Below are 17,240 nucleotides of genomic sequence, written 5' to 3' on the forward strand. Positions count from 1 at the left end.
AAACCAACAACACAAAAATAAAAATCTGAATCACAGACTGAGGAAATAACTTGCCCACTGTCACTCATCAAGGCTTGCAGAGAACAAAAGCAGACTCAATCTGACCTGCAGACAGTCACAAACACTCCTCTCCTCCTGATTTTTGATTAGTTCAAATGATAAATAATCTATTATGTGAATAAATAATCTATTTGTGAAGTTAGTGCTGTTGTTCATGACATGGTGCAGATGGGAAATCACTGTTTTGGACAGCTCCATATGTCTCGCTATAGTGGACACAAAATACTCAAAGATACCACATTTAGAGTTCTGAATTATAAATACCTTTGTATTCAAAAGGAAAACCCAACAAATAATCCAGCAAAGATTTTATCTTTTCTATCTAAAGAATTTATCCCTGCTCAGAGCTGCAGGCTTCCTGAATAGTACTTTTAAATATTCATTGCCTTTCTGTGAGCACCAAAACCATGCACTCTCTAAGTGGGGGTATAGTTGCATGCCACGGCAGAGCAGACAATCTCTTCCAGCTCTAAATGAATAATTACATGTGGGGAAAAAAAACAAAACAGCAAAAAACAACTAATACACAGTAAAAAACAACAACAGAAAACAACACAAAGAAATCACCACACCGTCAGAAATATTTCTATCTAGTAAGCACAGATCCTAGAAAGCACAGAGCATTATAAACCTTTCCACTGATAATTGTATCATGGATTGCATATCAGCATATGAAGTGTGAAGAAAACAATGTTAGTGAAATAACGTTTTTTAAGGTGAAATTATATCTTACAGGACAGTTATTACCACTGACAGATAAAGCTCATCTGTCTTTGTTTATTTTTATTACTTGAATGCAGACTGTTATCCTCAGAGTATGATTTCATACCAGTGGCTACACAAACCCTAAGGAAAGCTTTATAATACCTATTGGTGGAATTCAGCTGATGAACAGTTTTCCCTGTCAATTAATAATTAAGACGTTCTATGCACTAGACGCCAAGCTGTCTTGTTAATGTTTGCATTTCTCATTATAACAGTCATACTTCTATATCAAAACTTGATATGTATAAATATTTTACGGAGACAGAAGTTGATAATGAATGTTAGAAGCGCGCACAGTTAGGATCGATACTAGGACATACAAGTACCTCCAGTGCCGAGTATGACAGACAAGATCTTTCTCAACAATGCTAGAATATCAAGGAAAACAACAAGTCTTTTAAAGAAGTTTTTTTTTTTAGTCTACAAAGTAATTCACTTATTTTTTCTAATGAAGTGCAAAATACTGTAGCTAATTTAAGTAAGTCATGTACATTCTTCAGGAAATAGATGAAGTTGTATATGAATTTTAGAACTTCATACAGAAATTAATAGAAAACTCAGGGAAAACGATAATTTAGGATGAATTTGTGCTGTAAATAAACACTAATTTTGAAAGAATTCTGGCAAAACCTGTGGCACTTTAGCACCAACCCTATTCAATACCTAGAGAGTGCCACTGGGTGAGTTTTTGCACCATTTTAAAGAGCTCCAGATGTCTGACAAATAATCTGCAAAAGGAAGCTTTTTGTTCAGTAACTCGTTCTTTAGGTATGTCGCATTAAGACTTTGGAACTGTTTCATTTCAAGAACAACAAAACTAAGAGAAATATCAGTACAATAACCACCTGCGCCACCTCCCAGTGTGAAAAGCAGGACAATCTGAACTACATGGTCAAAGGTTACCTTTCCAAGACTCCAGCATACTCAATCAGGTAGGACTAGTCTTTCCCTAAAACATTAGGAATTGTATCTCACCCCAAACCTGGAAATCAAAGAAACTAGCTCTCAAAAGTGATGGAAGTTTTTAAGCCATTGATGTTCCTGAAAATTGCAGCCTTCAAAGAAAGAAAATTGCTTTTTTAGGGCATTAAAAATTAGGGCATTAAAAAATTACCGTTTGGTATAACACTAAGAGATGTAGCCCTTCTCTTCATCCTTCTCCCTCTCCTCTTGAAATATACTAACTTAACTAGTATGATGTTAAGCCTCTTATTTTCTGTTCAGCATCTTATCACTCCCCCAGCATTCAGAGGAGAGCAAACATTTTGTTCTCAGGCATTAATACCCTAACAGCAATACATAATTTGTATTTTATTTAAAAGAACTCAAGCTATTAATACTAAGAAAAATGCCACGACTGAAAAATAAACAGTTCTGAATCTCCCTGCTTAATGACCAATAGGAAACCTGTGCATACATTCTGATGACAAGGACAGAATTTTAACACACAGTATCATTACAGAAGGTGAAATAAAGGAAAAATGTTCAAGTCTGAGCTACATAAAAGAACAATGTATGCAACAGATGTGATGGTTGAACTAATTACAAAAGGACATCATAAGTTTGACTGATTCAGCTGTGGCATGTTGTTTAAAACTAGCTCCATGTCTGTGTCTCACGGCAGCACAAAAATGCTTTGATGTGCAAAAATGAAATAAATTGTTGTTGTACTCTAAAACAAAGGAAGACATCAAGTGCAAGCCTAGCCTAAATGACTACTCACCATCATTTCATTTTCTGCTGCTATGCATCTTAAAAAAAAAAAAAAAACACTCCACTAGATAAATGCTGAGAATCAGAAGCAAATGAAAAAAAGAAAACATGCTTGCTGAGATAAATTTGTAACATACTTGTTATAAACCATCCTTCTGTAATCTTATCAACACCCCTTAAAGAAAAGGGCTCCAAAACACAGCAAGTAAAAAAAAGCTGGGATGACAGGTGTTCATAAATACAGGGGCATCACAGTAACAGACTGGGTTTGTTAACAATTGTCTTTTAATCCTACTTCCCTGATTCCACACAGAGGCAGCAGATTTAAAAATATACACAAGCACACAAAGATCAGAAAAGAAATTTTTCCCAAGAATCAGTAGGTTTTTTTTTTTAGGATGAATATTAGTGGCTGTTTGATAGCCCTAGCAGTTTAATATAAAATCTCTACTTCAGTACTTGAAATGAACAAAACAAAACACGAACCCAACCCAACCACACAACATACAACCTAAAGCTCAAAGCTCGCTTCTGTGACTCAGTACAGGATTAGAAGAGGAAAAAAAAAACCTTGAATATATATGCATCACAAAGAAGACATAATGCATCCTCTGAAATTAAGTTAATTATGCTCTCAGGTAGTATGGAGTATTTCTTTTGTTGTGAAACAGGTTCTTTACCATGCCAGGTTATTATGTGAGATGTTCTGTCAATCACTGCAGCCCCATCTTCCCAGGGGTTCAAGCTACTAGCTCAGATCTTCAAAACCTGCTACATCCCTCATTTATGAATTGATACGCTTTGATCAACCAAACCAGTTACTCTTTCCTCCTCCCCATTTTCATCTTTTATCAGTCCCTTGCCAAAATTCTGCTTCAGAGAAATATATAAAACACTATTACATTCAGGGACATACTCTGAAGATTATCTGTTAATTTCAGTAACACAAAAATCAAATAGACCTTATCACCAATTTTCCCTGTCATTCCCTTCTCCTTACAAAAAAGCCCAACCACACTCTGAGAATATTGAACTCAAAAGAACAGCTTCACATCCAGCTGAGGAAAATATTTTCGATCTCTGAAGAGGCTGAGTATGTAGCAAACAACATAAACAAGTTCAGTACATACTAAGTAGTCAATTTGAAGAACACACTTAACTATGCTTCTTAAAAAGAGTGGTGAAAGACTTCTGTAAGCAGTTAGCAAATATTCTGTTTAATTTATATACTCAGTGGCAATGGAGTTAACTAACAGCATGACTGAGCCTTTGATCAAATGACAATCAATACTGCAAGCAAAAAATAAAATACCAAGATTACAGGAAGTATGCAGCCAGATGCAATCACTGTGATTTCAGAGCAAAATGCTCTGCATCATGCATGATGGAAACAGAGTACCCTGTAATGATCTTGGAATTATTATTTTTTAATTATTATTATTTTATAGTACTTCAAGTTCCTTAGAGAAAGGAAATGAGAATCTAAGGCACTAACTGCTCCTCAGAGGCAAGGGACTTGAAGGAAATCCTGATTTCCTAAAACCTTCTCCTGTCAGGCGCATCAGTTATATATCCTGGCCTGAAAGACTGAAAATTAACAGCTTTTTATTGCCCTTTTCTGAATAACAACAGTAAACAAAGTGCAGTTTTAAGACTAAGAATCTGCACATTCATTCCATCAGTATCCAGAGATAAGAAGATATAACACAGATGTGTAACGTAGTTGTTTCAGGCTTTTTGTTGCTAGAGCTGTCTTTTTTTCCCCAGAAAAAAAAATAACAATTAATAAATAACCAAATAAATAAAAAAATAAAGAGCCTTGCGATTTCAAGAAGAAATGCCACACATCTCAGCTCAGATGTTTTGTGCTCTTTATCTCAGTACAACTTCTGGGAGAATAGGCAACAGCTTAAGAAAAAAAAGTCATTAAGACCTCTGTTACTTCTTACATGCAGGAGGAGCTTCTTAACTGCCTCATTTCCCCTTAAGTGTCATAAAATTAAAAAGAAAAGCCCACAGACCTGTAAGAAAAGTGTACCTATATGACCATAGGCAGCAACATGATTGCCACAGAAAATGAGTGTTATTGCAGCACTGACAAGGTATGACCCCTCTTCATTACTTTAGTTGGCAGTTTCATTACACTGTCAGAATTTAAAGCGTGTCCATTTTCCTTTTATAGATGATGGTTCTGTCGATCTTCAATCAGGGTTCAGTTTTTATAGTCCTACTAGACCTTCAGCAGTGTGGGAGAGGAGAGTGATGACACCACTCCTAAACTGCTTTATTTTACCCTGAAGCAGCATAATATGTCCTTTCGCTCCACGATAGAGCTATCAATAATTGGATAATTAACATGACACTGGCTCAGGAAATCAGACGTATCAGGAACTGGTGTTTTAAAAAGAGTAATCTTCTACTGCATGCCTACTTTTGTGATGGTCTTCTGATAATCATACACAGTAGTTAGAATTAAAGTCTAGATCTTTGTATCCCAATTATCAAACATCACAGAGATGCAGGATAAGGTAATCTGAGGGATCTCTTCTACCTTTCTTAGTGAATAGCTGGAAAACACCAAGGGGGGGGGGGGGGTGTGTGAAAAAAAGGGTATCTGCAATGAAAGCATAATGCAAAGATTCCAGGTGACAAATTGCACTTCTAAAATTCTTCCTTATTCACACCTCAAATGACCACCTTTCAGATTTAGAAATAAAGCATGAAGTCAGCTGCTTGTTGTGGAAAAATCAGAGTTTGGGAGTAGGCAGGAGTCTGGATGCTTAGAATTGCAAGACATTAGTGTCAGCCAAAAGGGCTAAATGTACCCTGAGGTGCACCAGGCACAGTACTACTAGCTGATTGAGGGAAGAGATTGTTCTGCTCTGCACTAGTGCAGCCTCACCTCAAGAACGGTGTACAGTTCAAGGCACCACAATATAAGGACATGAAACTGTTACAGAGCGCCCAAAGGAGGCAACAAAGATGGTGAAGGGTCTAGAGAGAAAGACATGTGAGGAGCAGCTGAGGTCCCTTGGTCTTCTCAAGCCAAAGAAGAGGAGGCTAAGGGGAGGCCTCATGGCAGCCAACAGCTCCTCAAAAGGAGCAGAGGAGCAGCACTGATCTCTGCTCCCTTGTGACAGAAACAGGGCCTGATGGAACAGCATCAGGGGAGGATGAGGTTGGATGTGAGGAATAGTCCTTCACCAAAGGGTAGTTAGGCCCTAGAACAGGCTACCCAGGGCAGTGGTCATAGCCCCAAGCTCCTGGAGTTCAAGAAGTGTTTGGACAACGCTCTTGGACATAGGGTTTGAATTTTGGGTGGTCCTGTGCGGAGTTAGGGCTTAGACTCTGCGATCCTTGTGGTTCCCTTCCAACTTGGGATATTCTATGATTCTCTGGTTAACATAACTGCAAATTCGATCTTAGGAAAAGACTACAGTGGCTTTACCATATTTCTACCGAAACTTCTTACTAGCTTGCTTCACTGAAGTCTTGTACCAGTAGCTAATTTTCAAGTACCTTAAATGAATGAAAAGAAGTACCAGTACAGTTAATGTTCTCCCAGTTTTGCCAAGAGTTTTCTTTGACTCCTTCCTTAAAATGATGTGCTCTAGCTGAATGGCTTCCACTTGCTATTGTTCTTAAACCTGAGAAAGCAAGCCCCGATTCATAGACCAAGGCATGCCGTTTTGTTTAAAATGTATAATGTTGCAAGAAAAATAAAGAACATTGGCAATAGTTAAGTTTATACACTGCTTGTAGCATGTATTCTTCTTGTTCAGAAGTAAGGTTAGGTTGCAAAATCCTCATAGTGTATTCTGAGCACATTTATAATGGTGTGCCAAGTTTGTACACATTCAACTCAAATTTTTGAGGACTGAACTCAATTTTAGCTTTCCCTTATACAAGAACTACTACTGTAATAAAATAAATATATAAAAAAAAACTTTAATACAAACCAAGCTATTCACTTAAGTACAAATTTAAGGTCACTTAGAATCAGCAAGCTCAGAAAGTTCAAAAATACTCATGAAAATCTAGTCTTTCCAAAATGATTAAGCGGTCAATATCACCATGGATGTGGGAATGCACAAGAATACCTACTTCAATAAATGCGATGTACTTGGATCACAAGGTTTTACAAAACCAATTTCACATATCCTATTATGAAGCATCCAAGTACCTCACTTCTGCTATATCATGATTTAAAACCTACTTTCGTATATTTGACACTGAGCTTCAGAAAAAAACAACCCCTTACATCATATTTCTCCTCTGAAACTTACCACCCACACAGCTGTTTGCCTTTTTATTTGTTAAGTATTTAAAACATACCACAGTTTTAAAATAACTGCAGGATATCTAAGCAGTGCTCCTTCATATTAAGATGTGAGGTTTTATTAGTATTGAGAGTGAAAATGAAAACAGTTCAAAAATATTTTCTTATGTCTCATCATAATATCTATTTTTTTTTTCATTTATTTTTTGTGGGGTGGTGTTTTTGTTTGTTTTTGATATACGTATTTTAATGCTTTAGGAATTGTCCAGCTACTTGTCCTTCCTTCTAGTACTTTCAGAGATTGGATTCAGAGTATTGACCATACAACCTGCAGCGCCTGATGGCTTCACATTTCTTGCTGGCACTCTTACATGACACTGCAACATTAAGAGATGAATTAAGACGGATTTTTGTTCTCCTTGTGAATATCAACATATGCTATGGTGAACATAGAAAATAACTAAGAAAACAACATGGTTTACGCTTAGAATCTAAAAGATGTGTGGATTTAGTGGCATGATAAAGCATTCAGGACATTTTCCTCTAACTTAGTGACAGCTCTGAAAAGAATGATAATTCATTAAATACATTTAGTTTAGAAAAGCTGTAGATTCCATAGATTGTTACTAGTCAAGACTTACTACTTGCACCTTAGTAAAAAGTTAGTATTTATTACTTAGTAATGATTACTTAGATATAAGTAGGTCACAAATAAATTTACAGCTGTTTCAAATCATTCCTAACATTTCCTCTAGCTTCCCACCTCGCAAATGGACCAAGGTACTCAAAATTGCTTCAGTAGAATCATAATGCTTTCTAAAAGCTCTAATTTAAAGAAAAGCATAGTGCACAAAGTATTTCAGTTTTAGAATATCATTTCTAAACAAAACTAGATCAAAGAATATGTTATCTATGAATTGTCTTATGTTCTGGTTGACACAGAAGGTAGACACCTTGTTCTAAGGCAGCTTCAAACATTTATTAAAATAGATATGACAGCCTGCAGCACTTGAACCTTAGTTAGCAGTTTAGCTCTATTTGATATACTTGTACCATTGCAGAAACAGCTCAAGGGAGAAAACCCTCAAGTCTAACACCATATTTAGCAGTCCTTTTACTTTTAATCTGACTACTCAGAAAACCTGCTGCTGCTGATAGTGGGAGCATCATTTGCTGCTCTGAATGCACTGTCAAATTCAGAATACCAACAGCCCAGTTGAGCTGGCTGTAGCTAACAGCAACAACAACACAAAATCCCTGTGGCAGCGCTAAAATTTAAGGGCCAAGCTATTCATATCTAGATATTATTGAGAAACAAGGGAGATAAGAGAGAGCTTTGGATCCATTCACTCTCAGCAAAATTCACCTTTTTTTCAAGTGACTGAGAGATTAGATCATAAATATTATTTAGAAAGTAAAGAGGAAAGGGAAAGAAGCAGGATAAGGTAGATGAAGCAGCTTTCCCCTTCCACCCCTCCCCATCACATTTTCCTTTTTATGTTCTCACATCAGACACAACGTAATTCTTAGCTGCTTGGAGCAAGAACTCTGATGTTGTTGCTTTTCAGAGTTTTCTGATGATCTCTCCATGGGAAACTTAAAGCAAAGTCAGGTCCCAGTATCTACATTGTCAATCAAATTGAAAAGAGCTAATTCTCTCAACATCTTCCTTCTTTTGCTCCATTACTCCTTGCACATTCTTGCAAGGAGTTAAACTGTGCATGCTTACACTAATGGCTTCCAAGTCCTCAGCTCTTTGACACAGAAGTTTAAACACAGGTCTAGTAAAACTCAGAAGAGAAAAGCATTCTTCCAAATAAATAAATAAATAAAAGCATATTTACTTGAAGTTTGACAGTGTGTTCTACTCCTTAAATCCCAGCCTTCAATGTAAGATGATATAGGGCTGCTGAAGGCACCAAGTGCCCATTATTTAATTAGGGCCACCTCTTTATTTAAGTACAGTAAGAGCATACCATTTTCACTCTATTTCCTCATACAAAATCAGCCTCTAGACAGTGGCATCTAAATATAACTACAGTCTGTTTTGGAATTCTTATCTATATAGAATTCTATACTTCACAGAAACTTCTCTATGTTTTTACCATAAGCTGAATTCTTAAAAAAATATAAATTTAATCCTTCTATCAGCAATAAGGCACAGCAGCTGAAGAGTTTATTTCAAGATTTCTTGCCATTTCAGAGTGAGTAATGGATAACAATCGTTCCCTGTTTTATTTCCTATTCGTATCCCTTATTATATTAACTTAAAAGGAAAGGAAAACATAAGCTCTTCAAAAGTCTTTAGAACAAGTACAAATACAAAATTAAAGCACTATATCTTGTGTGCGCATAACATCGTGGTACCTGCATGTATTAACTAAAACATTTTAAGCTAAGCTCTGAGCACTGACCTCTGAAAGACATGCTCTTTGAAAAATAATCTGATACACTATTTTGAACGGTGAAGACTCTGATCCAGTTAATTGAAAGGACATCGTTGAGCCTTTGAGATATTATGTTATTTATCTGAAATAAATGTCTTAATTATTTCAAATTAATATTTGACAAAAGAATAAGGATTTCCAAGAAAAAAGGAAGACACTGATTCAGAAATACAAGTTTTCCTTTTGTATAAATTTCTCCACCAATACAAAATAGCAATATTAAAAGAGCATACAAGAGGAAAAAAAAAAAAAAGCACAGATGTCCAATAGTAGAAATAGAAGGCTTCTCAAATATTTCCAGTAGACAACTATAGTTCTTGAAGAAAAGATTAAGTAATGTTACTGGTACTTCTCAATATCAAGTATTTCAATTACTTGGCAACTGTACAAATCCGCAAAATTCCCATTACTACTGTAACAATGTTGTTTTTGTTATTCACTTGGATTTAAAAATATTCTAGGGAAATTCATGCCACAATCTGTGAATATATTGGATTTATTGATATGGTCAACACTACTAAAATATATACATTTATATATATAAATATTCACTTAAAATGTCTGAGAATAAGGACTGGTATACCATGCAGTAAAGGCATTTAGAAGATGGGCAAAGCATACATCAGCAAGAACAGGTTGACTGCTATATATATATTATATGATATATATAGCATTCAACCTATTCTTTACTGCATGGTAATACCAGTTCTTAGACATTTTAAGTGAATATTTTCAACAGACAATTACCTCAATAATCTGCTATAGTTTAAAAAAAAAGTAAAAGAACAAAAGGACTTATATTGGTTTTTATTGATTTCAAATCAGGAAATACTCCAATTAGGATTTCACCTCCAAATCCACCTTGTATTCATCCTATCCAAACAAATACTAGAAAAATTCTAAATCAAAATTTGTGGTAGGCAGTTAGAGCTCATCAACAAAGAAACAAGGCAGGGCTATTCTTCAGGAAGAGTTTCTAATAACAATGTGTGTTTTTTTTTCTAATGGGGTGCTGAAGTACTTATGAGATTCAACAAGGGCAAGTGTACAGCCACAAGCATAGACTCATGGAGAGCAATAACCACGTGCATCAATCAGTACAGGTTAGGGTTGACCTGCTGGAGAGGAGCTCTGCAGAGAAGGACCTGGGAGTCCTGGTGGACAACAGGTGGCCGTGAGCCAGCAGCGTGCCCCTGTGGCCAAGAAGGACAGTGATATTGTGGGGTGCATTAAAAAGAGCATGGCCAGTAGGTCAAGGGAGGTGATCCTCCCCCTTTAGTCTGCTCTGGTGAGGACACATCTGGAGTGCTGTGTCCTGTTCTGGGCTTCTCAGTTCAAGAACGACAGGGAACTTCTCGAGAGACTCCAGTAGAGGGCCACAAAGATGATGAGGAGCCTGGAGCACCTTCCTTATAAGGAAAGTCTGGGGCTTTTCAGCCTAGAGAGGAGAAGGCTGAGAGGAGATATTATAAATACCTAAATGGCAAGTGTGAAGAGGATGGGGCCAGGGATGTTTCTGCAGTGCCCAACAACAGAACGAGGGGCAATGGGCACAAACTAGAATATAGGAAGTTCCATACAAACATGAAAAATTTCCTTACTGTGAGGGTGAAAGTGCTCTGGAAGAGGCTGCCCAGAAAGGTGGTGGAGTCTCCTTCTCTGGATACAGATATTCTAATAACTCCACCTGGACACTTTCCTCCACAATCTACTCTAGGGAACCTGCTTTAGCAGAGGTGTTGGGCTAGATCTCCAGAGGCCTAACTTCCAACCCCTCTCATTCTGTGATCCCCTCATAGCACTTGGAGAATGATGACAAGAATTCACAGCTGCACTTCTTCCATTTTGTGCTATCATACTGATAGCACAAAAAAGTATAATCAGTCGTTAAAGGGGAAGTTAAATAGAACTTTGCCATTTTAGCAGTACTACAGACATTATACATATTAACCAATGTAGTATGGATTATATGTATTCAAATTTTGCTCAGAAGAGTTTTAGAGTGGAAGACCAGTAGCTGACGGATCAGATGATAAAGATACTTCAGTCTTTCCACTCTAATCCAGCAATTCTATAACGCTGGAGCATGAGGTCTTTCTCCAGCTTTATGAATACGGTGGCATCTACATCAAAATGCAGCAGCCTTGCAGCATGAGGGGTAGATAAAAGTGAACAACATGGAAGTCATCCTGCCAAAATAGCATAGCCTGGGCTTATTATTTGAACTACTTATTAAAGTAGGTAATCCGAATATCCTCTCCTCCATCCTTTTAACCTCAATTTCCCCCAGCTATTAAAAAAAAAAAAAAAAAAAAAAAAGCCGACGGACAAGCAAACAAGCCCACAGCTGTAACATCCATTTCTGTGCTCAGGTTTGCACTGGAGTTACATGCAATCAGTGAGTCATATCAGTTTAATTCTTGAATGCAAAATATAAAATGCAAAGAATAGTATCTTTGATCACTTTTGTAAGCATTGCTCTCTTACATTATTCATCCTTCTCATTCTATCACACATAAAATTTTACAGTTGCATGACTTCAATGGTCTGGAACGTCTAAGGAACTTGGCACTGAAAGTCGGTTTCTCCATTTAAACAAGGAAGCCATTTTCAAAATTCAGCTGAATTGAATTCTGGATCTAAGGGACACAGATTTTGTTGAAATTTTTGAATGGTCCTTTCAGTGCCACTAACTGACATTAACATTTCATCCAAATACTTCATGGCTTCAGACACACATACACAGAGATTTGCTGAATTATATAATAACAGATATCCCTCTCGATTCTGAGCTAGAAGCCTAATAAAGTATGTCAAAATACACTCTTGAGAACATTTTTCCCTCTTCAGGAGTGCTGCACCTTTTCCATATTCCCCTCACAGCTTTGAATGTATCAGTTTTTTCCTCACTCTTCTAAAAGGACTGATGGCAGTTCTTTACCCATTTTAATTCCTATCACTTCTCTATTACTGTGCTTCTGCAGAGCTGTTTCCACTTGCAGTTACATACTGCTAATGACATGCTTTATGCTCTAATAAATAGATCTTTTAAAGAAATGCCTCAAAGTTATTTTAAATTGATCTATCCGTATTTTTTCATTTTTTTCCCCATTGAAATATTTAATTTTCTATACATCAACACAAACTCAGACTTTGATGCCCAAAAGGGCACAAGCATCTCTTCTGCTACACAATAAGTGAACTAGAGTTTTTGAAGATAGTTCTTGCATTCAAACTGTAACTGTTAGGCAAACAAAAATATGTCTTCTGGAAAAATGGAATTTTTCTAATACTTAAGAAAAAAGGCAATGTTAATCTGAAGTGAAATAGTGACTTGCATGAGTGCGTGACAGTCACTGTCTGCCTTCCTACTTCCTCTACTTCAACTCAGGTGCAAAAACTCTTCTTCCTTTGAGGGATGCATTTTTTGACTGATCTCGGGTATTTTTCCAGGCGCACAGACAAATCAAGAGTTTAAAAACCACACAGTCAGCATATTTTCAAGAAGTCTGCTTGTACTCTGTTCTGCAGATTTGTAATACTACTTGTTTTCAGATATAAGAAATCTCCTAAAGGAAGTCCCACATGAGTAGCACAGAAAAAAATCCCTAATGTCATTATTCAGCAAAGGAGAACTGACGCTTTCTCAGAACTACAAAGACAACTGTAACCTGCCTTCAATAAAATAAGTTTTGTAATGTTGTTTAAGTAGTACATAAACTCTTAACACTTCAACAGTGAGACCCACTCCACTGATAAGTCATATTCTTTGTTTTAGAAAACATACTGTAGCTTTACTAGAAATGTTATGTATTCACCAGGAAAATTATAAAGCTTTCAGCACTGAAATTAATCTTAAGTTGTTAAGTGAGATCATAGTGTCTATCCCCTTCAAGGCTTCAAAAGAATGTATTGATATAACAATTAACTAAAACTTATATTAGTAGTACCTGACACTGACAGTTGTCTTTGCTTTTTGTTTGTTTGTTTTGGTTCTGGTGGTGGCATAGGTTTTTTTTTCTTTTTTAATTTAACCTAAAGGAAGTGGTTATATGGATTCATTTGAAGATTTTGTTAAGAGTTCAAGCACTACTATTTAACACAAATATTGATTTTTTTTTTAATGAACATCTTCACTATCAGAACATAATCTCATTGAGAAAGAGAAAAAGAAATACAAAGAAGTGCCTAAGTAGTTTTCCAAACTTGAACAACTGAATCATTTTTTGTTGCCCAGCTTTTGAAGTGACATACAAATAAATCTAACTACTTTATAGGTAGGCATCTGGAATAACAATAATAAAAAAAAGACAGTAGGAAAATCCAGGATGTAGCATTTAATTATAAGCAAGCTTTTCATTGAGGTTTACCAAGTTTGAAAATACAGTGTAAGAAGATTAGAACTCTACCTCTGCTACTTTTACCTCTATTACGGACATTAACCCTATTATGCCATAGACCTACTGAAAACTGCACAGCAGAAGGCCACTAAGATGACAAAGGGCTTGCAGCACATCATCTACAAAGAGAGGCTGAGAGAGCTGAGACTGGTCAACCTGGAGAAGAGGAGGCTCAAGGGGAAGCTTATCAATGTGTACAAATACCTCAAGGGAGAGTACAAAGAGAACAGGGCCAGGCTTTTTTCCAGTTATGTCCAGTGCTGGGGCAAGAATTAATGGGCACAAACTATATCAAAAAATATTCTGTCAAGAAGCACTTCTTTACTGTGCAGGTGACAGAGCACTGACACAGATTGCCCAGAGAGCTTGCGGAGTCTTCTCTTTGGAGATGTTCAAAAGCCACTTGTATGTGGTTCCTGGGCAGCCTGCTCTGGGTATCCATGCTTGAGCAGGGAGTTTGGCCAGCTGGCCTCTAGAGGCCCCTTCCACTCCAACCATTCTGTGATTTTTATTCTACATTCCATGATGCCAGTGATTCACAAACAAGGATGTCTCATAGCTGTTCATCTTCCTAATTATAAAATGGCTCTGAACATTACATACATTAAACTACACTAGGGCATTCCTCTCACAGGATTCGCATACTAGTTCAGGATGGAATACTCCTATCATTGCATATGACAGATTCGTGAGCCTTAATCTTCCAGTATGAGAAAAGATATTTTTCCTATAACAAATACACAAAGTGATACTTCAGGATGCAAAGTAAACTATTAAAAGGTCTGGAAATTACAAAGATTACTATTGAGAAAGGGATGTAACCGTGCACATATATCAGAATTTGTCTCACAGGACCCTGTACTCTTTAGTTTCACAGAGTGGACAGTACACAAGTCAGAGGCTATGCAGTTCAACTCCCTGAGACCATTATCAACTTCAGTCTTATTCCGTATGCAAAATATAAATAGTCCTATAAATGAGAGCTGCAGTTGACTACAAGAATTATGTAGAGGTCTCAGTCTTTAACAAACATCACAGTATTCCACAAAAAAAAAAAAAAAAAAGTATAATTGTTAAAGCTGGACATTAAATTGTCCAGAGAATTGTCAGAAAAAAATTTACATTTCTGAAATATTTAACTCTTAATCAGAGCAAGTCAGAGACCCTAACTCAACATCAATGAGGATGTTTTATTGTAACTTCACCTTCTAAATGTTAGAGCAGGCAAGCTTTCAAGTTCATATCAAAGAGGTACTCAAGAATGAAATTAGAATTCTCACACAACTCAATTTCACCACATTCCTATATGTTTTCTATTATCCAGAAAATACAGAAAAACATATATAGTTTTGCATGGGAAAGATAGGGGAAGCCTGTGAAAGAAGAGAATGTAAGTGGATAAGCGGGCATGTACTGAAATTAAGAGTAAACAGGATCACACATCCTTTAACAGCCAACTAGAAAGAGGCTGCCAAGTTTGTTCAGTCTTTGTCTCCAGAAAGCAATGATAGCCTGATGAAAAAAAATCTCATACTGAAACGTACCCTTTCCTTTATGAGTAGTGTCAGTGACAAGCCAATGAACAGCCCCATGAGCTACATCAGGAGACTGTAACATAGAACAATTGGATAAACCACGTCTGTTTTCACTGAGATGTCTATGCCTGCAATATCAGATCCATTCTACTACAGTGGAACATCTTGGACTTCCTAAAGCCGGAAACTTGGAAAATTTGCAGTGGTTGTTTCATCTAGATATATTGCTGGGTTATTTCAAACAGACCATATGTTTCTAATATAACTTGGCTTCCACAAAAATGTATATATTTAACAAATAACTGCTGTATAGGTCCCATATACTTATTGCCATAAACTGAAACTAGAACAACTTTTTAGTCTTCTATAATCAAGCTAAAAAGTAAGAGTAATAAGTTTCAGTTTTTAATCTGTTCAGGGAGATGTATTACCATGATTTTTAAGTCCATCTTCAAAGCAGCCTAAACAATGTTTTGGGTTTTTTTACATGTTTTTATGACTACATACAAACTCTTGTTCAGCTGAGACAAAAAATGCCAAACAAATGAGTTATAGCATGTCACACAGATGTTATGCAAAATAAATTAAACCCCCAGAATGTGAGTGACGAGTTCACCTCCTTTCTTCTGTAGTTTGACTCAGTCAGTCACATACATGAATGTGAAAACACATTGTGATAGAGTCTACACTTCATTTTTGTCAGTTCAAAACCTTAATTAGGCACCCTGGGGCAAGGTTGTCAATGGTTAATTGAATATGTAGCAGCGGAATGAAGTATCACTCATCTCCAATAAAGGATCTCACTTATTTCATCTTAATAATAGCTACTTCTAGTTTCAAAATTTATTGCACCATAGACACAAAGAAGCAACAATATACCATTGTGACACAGTTTTACACACACATTTTTACATAGCTGAAATCTCCATGTTTTACTGCAGAAGTATTTCATTACTTTTAAACTAACTCTTTAACTAGATCCTAAACTAAGCTTTCACCTCTAGTACAAAATAACAGTATCAACATCACAAGCCCACTAGTGACAAGCAGCTGTACATCTACGAAGATTAAATAATCTTTGCCCTGCGTGAACCTTGTCATTATCTTGTCAACCTTGCCATTACCATAGATGTAGAACTTAGAAGAGCAACAAAAAAAACTTCAGAAAGCTACTTATCATAAACTCAGGAAACAATCTCAATAGCTAATAGCCAACATACCATCCTCTCATCTAGAATGAGACAACTACAACCATGAGTAAGAGGGTCACCGTCCTGTTAATATCAGTCATAGATCTCTATAATTTGTTATATTTGTTTCTAATTTGTTATCCGAGCAGTAATTTAATAAGCAGTTTCAGAAGTTTACCAAGAGCAAAACAATAAAAACAGCTTTTTTTTTTTGTCTTTGTATATGCAACAGGTGGACAATTTTTTTTTTTTAATTTGACACAATGTCTACTTTATCCAGTACTAACATGTTTTCTAAATTATCTCAACAAACTATGATTTTTAGGTATGAATATTATTAATTATGACATGAGTTAAGAAAAATAATTCAGTCATGGTGCATGCTGACACTACTAGAACTATAAAGACAACATCTGAAAAACAGTCAATCACAGGTAAAAAAAACAGACATGGATTAAAGTCACTAACCTTTTTGTTTCTCTTCAATCTTCTTGTAAAGTAAGGATTTCTCAGTAACTTATCAGGGTCCCAACTTGCAATAGAAGAAAACCAAATGCAACCAGCAGCACCTACAAACAAAGCGACCACCGCTCGGTACTCAATAAAAAACACACCTTTAAATATGAGACCAAGGAAAGGGAAAAAAAAATTCTACAACCAGAAAAGTACACATAATCACATTACACTAATGAAAAGGGCTCCTAAGAAACTGTTTCATTGCCTTTGAATCACTCACCTTTCTATACGTGTCTCTGTCAAAGAGCAGATGGGAGAATGTTTACGATCGTGCAAATTCTGCTGCCTTGTTCCCAGAGCAGTAGGTCTTGATTTCTAGAGACCACTCAGTCCCC

The 17,240-nt window shown here is 36.4% G+C and overlaps 1 long non-coding RNA gene across 10 annotated transcripts in view; it reads right to left on the reverse strand.

The window, feature by feature from the left end:
- LOC110400788 overlaps positions 1-17,240 on the reverse strand; it is a 264,387-nt gene that overhangs the window by 43,342 nt on the left and 203,805 nt on the right. For all 10 annotated transcript variants that reach the window (XR_002440077.1, XR_002440071.1, XR_002440069.1 and 7 more), the window contains one exon: positions 16,858-16,958. This is a non-coding gene — a long non-coding RNA (uncharacterized LOC110400788). The remainder of the gene's footprint in view (positions 1-16,857; positions 16,959-17,240) is intronic.

This window comes from Numida meleagris, chromosome 6, assembly GCF_002078875.1.
Source record: "Numida meleagris isolate 19003 breed g44 Domestic line chromosome 6, NumMel1.0, whole genome shotgun sequence".
Taxonomy (NCBI): Eukaryota; Metazoa; Chordata; class Aves; order Galliformes; family Numididae; genus Numida; species Numida meleagris.